This window comes from Phaseolus vulgaris, chromosome 11, assembly GCF_051622355.1.
Source record: "Phaseolus vulgaris cultivar YP4 chromosome 11, ASM5162235v1, whole genome shotgun sequence".
Taxonomy (NCBI): domain Eukaryota; kingdom Viridiplantae; phylum Streptophyta; class Magnoliopsida; order Fabales; family Fabaceae; genus Phaseolus; species Phaseolus vulgaris.
In genome coordinates, this window is record NC_143508.1 from 56,315,001 (window position 1) to 56,322,500 (window position 7,500).

A 7,500-nucleotide genomic window follows, 5' to 3' on the forward strand; every position below is an offset into this window, starting at 1 on the left:
GTGCCAAGAATCATGAAATTTTCAAAGTGGTGGTTTTTGAGTTTTGTTGGTTGGAAAGTGTCACAAATGCATGCAGAATGAGGTCTAGAAAGTTTGGTATCAAAACCAAGCCATCTTGATGTGGTTTTGAATTTTTGAAATGTTGGAAAATAGAGGGTTTTGAAAAAAATTCATGAAAATTCGAAACCTTGGCCAATCCTAACGAAACTTGGTGGGCACCTTCTTGATATTATTATGGGATGGACTGGAAAAAATCACGCAAAAATACGGTGTCTAGATACGTTTTTCCATTTTTCCCGATTTTCCACATTTCGGGTCTTTGGAAAAATAAAAAAAATACTTCCCCATGTCGAAAAATTCTAATTTTTTGCAGGCAATGTTGTACCATTTTTATGAGGATCCCTGCAAAAAATCTCGTGAAAATTCGTTCTCTAGGTCCCAAAACAGAACTTATGTCTACTCAAAAAAAGTGTATCTACTTGTACAAAAGTGGCTTTTGCATATTTAGCTATTATAGGGGGGGGGTGTTCCTCAATGCAGCCAGCTCTTGCACCATGGAAAATTCTGGTGCGGTCCCTTCATTCCCCCCTGTTTTGGCTTGATTTTGTGACTTGGTGGTGATTTTGGTGAAAAACGAAAATGTTGGTTTTGGAAAACTGGCTGGACTCAATCCTCACAAATGCCTTCAAAGTGATGTGGGAGATGTTTGGGATCAAAAGGAATTGATCTTGACATGGTTGGTGCATAGCCAAGTTCATGATTTTGTGACTTGGTGGTGATTTTGGTGAAAAACGAAAATGTTGGTTTAGGAAAACTGGCTGGACTCAATCCTCACAAATGCCTTCAAAGTGATGTGGGAGAAGTTTGGGATCAAAAGGAATTGATCTTGACATGGTTGGTGCATAGCCAAGTTCATGATTTTGGTGTTTTGGCTTGATTTTGTGGCTTGGTGGTGATTTTGGTGAAAAACGAAAATCATGGTTTTGGAAAAGTGGCTGGACTCAATCCTCACAAATGCCTTCAAAGTGATGTGGGAGAAGTTTGGGATCAAAAGGAATTGATCTTGACATGGTTGGTGCATAGCAAAGTTCATGATTTTGGTGTTTTGGCTTGATTTTGTGGCTTGGTGGTGATTTTGGTGAAAAACGAAAATCATGGTTTTGGAAAACTGGCTGGACTCAATCCTCACAAATGCCTTCAAAGTGATGTGGGAGAAGTTTGGGAGCAAAAGGAATTGATCTTGACATGGTTGGTGCATAGCCAAGTTCATGATTTTGGTGTTTTGGCTTGATTTTGTGGCTTGGTGGTGATTTTGGTGAAAAACGAAAATCATGGTTTTGGAAAAGTGGCTGGACTCAATCCTCACAAATGCCTTCAAAGTGATGTGGGAGAAGTTTGGGAGCAAAAGGAATTGATCTTGACATGGTTGGTGCATAGCCAAGTGCCATGATTTTGGATTTTTGGCTTGATTTTGTGACTTGGTGGTGATTTTGGTGAAAAACGAAAATCATGGTTTTGGAAAAGTGGCTGGACTCAATCCTCACAAATGCCTTCAAAGTGATGTGGGAGAAGTTTGGGATCAAAAGGAATTGATCTTGACATGGTTGGTGCATAGCCAAGTTCATGATTTTGGTGTTTTGGCATGATTTTGTGGCTTGGTGGTGATTTTGGTGAAAAACGAAAATCATGGTTTTGGAAAAGTGGCTGGACTCAATCCTCACAAATGCCTTCAAAGTGATGTGGGAGAAGTTTGGGAGCAAAAGGAATTGATCTTGACATGGTTGGTGCATAGCCAAGTGCCATGATTTTGGATTTTTGGCTTGATTTTGTGACTTGGTGGTGATTTTGGTGAAAAACGAAAATCATGGTTTTGGAAAACTGGCTGGACTCAATCCTCACAAATGCCTTCAAAGTGATGTGGGAGAAGTTTGGGATCAAAAGGAATTGATCTTGACATGGTTGGTGCATAGCCAAGTTCATGATTTTGGTGTTTTGGCATGATTTTGTGGCTTGGTGGTGATTTTGGTGAAAAACGAAAATCATGGTTTTGGAAAAGTGGCTGGACTCAATCCTCACAAATGCCTTCAAAGTGATGTGGGAGAAGTTTGGGATCAAAAGGAATTGATCTTGACATGGTTGGTGCATAGCCAAGTTCATGATTTTGGTGTTTTGGCTTGATTTTGTGGCTTGGTGGTGATTTTGGTGAAAAACGAAAATGTTGGTTTTGGAAAAGTGGCTGGACTCAATCCTCACAAATGCCTTCAAAGTGATGTGGGAGAAGTTTGGGATCAAAAGGAATTGATCTTGACATGGTTGGTGCATAGCCAAGTTCATGATTTTGGTGTTTTGGCTTGATTTTGTGGCTTGGTGGTGATTTTGGTGAAAAACGAAAATCATGGTTTTGGAAAAGTGGCTGGACTCAATCCTCACAAATGCCTTCAAAGTGATGTGGGAGAAGTTTGGGATCAAAAGGAATTGATCTTGACATGGTTGGTGCATAGCCAAGTTCATGATTTTGGTGTTTTGGCTTGATTTTGTGGCTTGGTGGTGATTTTGGTGAAAAACGAAAATCATGGTTTTGGAAAAGTGGCTGGACTCAATCCTCACAAATGCCTTCAAAGTGATGTGGGAGAAGTTTGGGATCAAAAGGAATTGATCTTGACATGGTTGGTGCATAGCAAAGTTCATGATTTTGGTGTTTTGGCTTGATTTTGTGGCTTGGTGGTGATTTTGGTGAAAAACGAAAATCATGGTTTTGGAAAAGTGGCTGGACTCAATCCTCACAAATGCCTTCAAAGTGATGTGGGAGAAGTTTGGGATCAAAAGGAATTGATCTTGACATGGTTGGTGCATAGCAAAGTTCATGATTTTGGTGTTTTGGCTTGATTTTGTGGCTTGGTGGTGATTTTGGTGAAAAACGAAAATCATGGTTTTGGAAAAGTGGCTGGACTCAATCCTCACAAATGCCTTCAAAGTGATGTGGGAGAAGTTTGGGATCAAAAGGAATTGATCTTGACATGGTTGGTGCATAGCCAAGTTCATGATTTTGGTGTTTTGGCTTGATTTTGTGGCTTGGTGGTGATTTTGGTGAAAAACGAAAATCATGGTTTTGGAAAAGTGGCTGGACTCAATCCTCACAAATGCCTTCAAAGTGATGTGGGAGAAGTTTGGGATCAAAAGGAATTGATCTTGACATGGTTGGTGCATAGCAAAGTTCATGATTTTGGTGTTTTGGCTTGATTTTGTGGCTTGGTGGTGATTTTGGTGAAAAACGAAAATCATGGTTTTGGAAAAGTGGCTGGACTCAATCCTCACAAATGCCTTCAAAGTGATGTGGGAGATGTTTGGGATCAAAAGGAATTGATCTTGACATGGTTGGTGCATAGCCAAGTTCATGATTTTGTGACTTGGTGGTGATTTTGGTGAAAAACGAAAATGTTGGTTTTGGAAAAGTGGCTGGACTCAATCCTCACAAATGCCTTCAAAGTGATGTGGGAGAAGTTTGGGATCAAAAGGAATTGATCTTGACATGGTTGGTGCATAGCCAAGTTCATGATTTTGGTGTTTTGGCTTGATTTTGTGGCTTGGTGGTGATTTTGGTGAAAAACGAAAATCATGGTTTTGGAAAAGTGGCTGGACTCAATCCTCACAAATGCCTTCAAAGTGATGTGGGAGAAGTTTGGGATCAAAAGGAATTGATCTTGACATGGTTGGTGCATAGCAAAGTTCATGATTTTGGTGTTTTGGCTTGATTTTGTGGCTTGGTGGTGATTTTGGTGAAAAACGAAAATCATGGTTTTGGAAAAGTGGCTGGACTCAATCCTCACAAATGCCTTCAAAGTGATGTGGGAGATGTTTGGGATCAAAAGGAATTGATCTTGACATGGTTGGTGCATAGCCAAGTTCATGATTTTGTGACTTGGTGGTGATTTTGGTGAAAAACGAAAATGTTGGTTTTGGAAAACTGGCTGGACTGAATCCTCACAAATGCCTTCAAAGTGATGTGGGAGAAGTTTGGGATCAAAAGGAATTGATCTTGACATGGTTGGTGCATAGCCAAGTTCATGATTTTGGTGTTTTGGCTTGATTTTGTGGCTTGGTGGTGATTTTGGTGAAAAACGAAAATCATGGTTTTGGAAAAGTGGCTGGACTCAATCCTCACAAATGCCTTCAAAGTGATGTGGGAGAAGTTTGGGATCAAAAGGAATTGATCTTGACATGGTTGGTGCATAGCAAAGTTCATGATTTTGGTGTTTTGGCTTGATTTTGTGGCTTGGTGGTGATTTTGGTGAAAAACGAAAATCATGGTTTTGGAAAAGTGGCTGGACTCAATCCTCACAAATGCCTTCAAAGTGATGTGGGAGAAGTTTGGGAGCAAAAGGAATTGATCTTGACATGGTTGGTGCATAGCCAAGTTCATGATTTTGGTGTTTTGGCTTGATTTTGTGGCTTGGTGGTGATTTTGGTGAAAAACGAAAATCATGGTTTTGGAAAAGTGGCTGGACTCAATCCTCACAAATGCCTTCAAAGTGATGTGGGAGAAGTTTGGGAGCAAAAGGAATTGATCTTGACATGGTTGGTGCATAGCCAAGTGCCATGATTTTGGTGTTTTGGCATGATTTTGTGGCTTGGTGGTGATTTTGGTGAAAAACGAAAATCATGGTTTTGGAAAAGTGGCTGGACTCAATCCTCACAAATGCCTTCAAAGTGATGTGGGAGAAGTTTGGGATCAAAAGGAATTGATCTTGACATGGTTGGTGCATAGCCAAGTTCATGATTTTGGTGTTTTGGCTTGATTTTGTGGCTTGGTGGTGATTTTGGTGAAAAACGAAAATGTTGGTTTTGGAAAAGTGGCTGGACTCAATCCTCACAAATGCCTTCAAAGTGATGTGGGAGAAGTTTGGGATCAAAAGGAATTGATCTTGACATGGTTGGTGCATAGCCAAGTTCATGATTTTGGTGTTTTGGCTTGATTTTGTGGCTTGGTGGTGATTTTGGTGAAAAACGAAAATCATGGTTTTGGAAAAGTGGCTGGACTCAATCCTCACAAATGCCTTCAAAGTGATGTGGGAGAAGTTTGGGATCAAAAGGAATTGATCTTGACATGGTTGGTGCATAGCCAAGTTCATGATTTTGGTGTTTTGGCTTGATTTTGTGGCTTGGTGGTGATTTTGGTGAAAAACGAAAATCATGGTTTTGGAAAAGTGGCTGGACTCAATCCTCACAAATGCCTTCAAAGTGATGTGGGAGAAGTTTGGGATCAAAAGGAATTGATCTTGACATGGTTGGTGCATAGCAAAGTTCATGATTTTGGTGTTTTGGCTTGATTTTGTGGCTTGGTGGTGATTTTGGTGAAAAACGAAAATCATGGTTTTGGAAAAGTGGCTGGACTCAATCCTCACAAATGCCTTCAAAGTGATGTGGGAGAAGTTTGGGATCAAAAGGAATTGATCTTGACATGGTTGGTGCATAGCAAAGTTCATGATTTTGGTGTTTTGGCTTGATTTTGTGGCTTGGTGGTGATTTTGGTGAAAAACGAAAATCATGGTTTTGGAAAAGTGGCTGGACTCAATCCTCACAAATGCCTTCAAAGTGATGTGGGAGAAGTTTGGGATCAAAAGGAATTGATCTTGACATGGTTGGTGCATAGCCAAGTTCATGATTTTGGTGTTTTGGCTTGATTTTGTGGCTTGGTGGTGATTTTGGTGAAAAACGAAAATCATGGTTTTGGAAAAGTGGCTGGACTCAATCCTCACAAATGCCTTCAAAGTGATGTGGGAGAAGTTTGGGATCAAAAGGAATTGATCTTGACATGGTTGGTGCATAGCAAAGTTCATGATTTTGGTGTTTTGGCTTGATTTTGTGGCTTGGTGGTGATTTTGGTGAAAAACGAAAATCATGGTTTTGGAAAAGTGGCTGGACTCAATCCTCACAAATGCCTTCAAAGTGATGTGGGAGATGTTTGGGATCAAAAGGAATTGATCTTGACATGGTTGGTGCATAGCCAAGTTCATGATTTTGTGACTTGGTGGTGATTTTGGTGAAAAACGAAAATGTTGGTTTTGGAAAAGTGGCTGGACTCAATCCTCACAAATGCCTTCAAAGTGATGTGGGAGAAGTTTGGGATCAAAAGGAATTGATCTTGACATGGTTGGTGCATAGCCAAGTTCATGATTTTGGTGTTTTGGCTTGATTTTGTGGCTTGGTGGTGATTTTGGTGAAAAACGAAAATCATGGTTTTGGAAAAGTGGCTGGACTCAATCCTCACAAATGCCTTCAAAGTGATGTGGGAGAAGTTTGGGATCAAAAGGAATTGATCTTGACATGGTTGGTGCATAGCAAAGTTCATGATTTTGGTGTTTTGGCTTGATTTTGTGGCTTGGTGGTGATTTTGGTGAAAAACGAAAATCATGGTTTTGGAAAAGTGGCTGGACTCAATCCTCACAAATGCCTTCAAAGTGATGTGGGAGATGTTTGGGATCAAAAGGAATTGATCTTGACATGGTTGGTGCATAGCCAAGTTCATGATTTTGTGACTTGGTGGTGATTTTGGTGAAAAACGAAAATGTTGGTTTTGGAAAACTGGCTGGACTGAATCCTCACAAATGCCTTCAAAGTGATGTGGGAGAAGTTTGGGATCAAAAGGAATTGATCTTGACATGGTTGGTGCATAGCCAAGTTCATGATTTTGGTGTTTTGGCTTGATTTTGTGGCTTGGTGGTGATTTTGGTGAAAAACGAAAATCATGGTTTTGGAAAAGTGGCTGGACTCAATCCTCACAAATGCCTTCAAAGTGATGTGGGAGAAGTTTGGGATCAAAAGGAATTGATCTTGACATGGTTGGTGCATAGCAAAGTTCATGATTTTGGTGTTTTGGCTTGATTTTGTGGCTTGGTGGTGATTTTGGTGAAAAACGAAAATCATGGTTTTGGAAAAGTGGCTGGACTCAATCCTCACAAATGCCTTCAAAGTGATGTGGGAGAAGTTTGGGAGCAAAAGGAATTGATCTTGACATGGTTGGTGCATAGCCAAGTTCATGATTTTGGTGTTTTGGCTTGATTTTGTGGCTTGGTGGTGATTTTGGTGAAAAACGAAAATCATGGTTTTGGAAAAGTGGCTGGACTCAATCCTCACAAATGCCTTCAAAGTGATGTGGGAGAAGTTTGGGAGCAAAAGGAATTGATCTTGACATGGTTGGTGCATAGCCAAGTGCCATGATTTTGGATTTTTGGCTTGATTTTGTGACTTGGTGGTGATTTTGGTGAAAAACGAAAATCATGGTTTTGGAAAAGTGGCTGGACTCAATCCTCACAAATGCCTTCAAAGTGATGTGGGAGAAGTTTGGGATCAAAAGGAATTGATCTTGACATGGTTGGTGCATAGCCAAGTTCATGATTTTGGTGTTTTGGCATGATTTTGTGGCTTGGTGGTGATTTTGGTGAAAAACGAAAATCATGGTTTTGGAAAAGTGGCTGGACTCAATCCTCACAAATGCCTTCA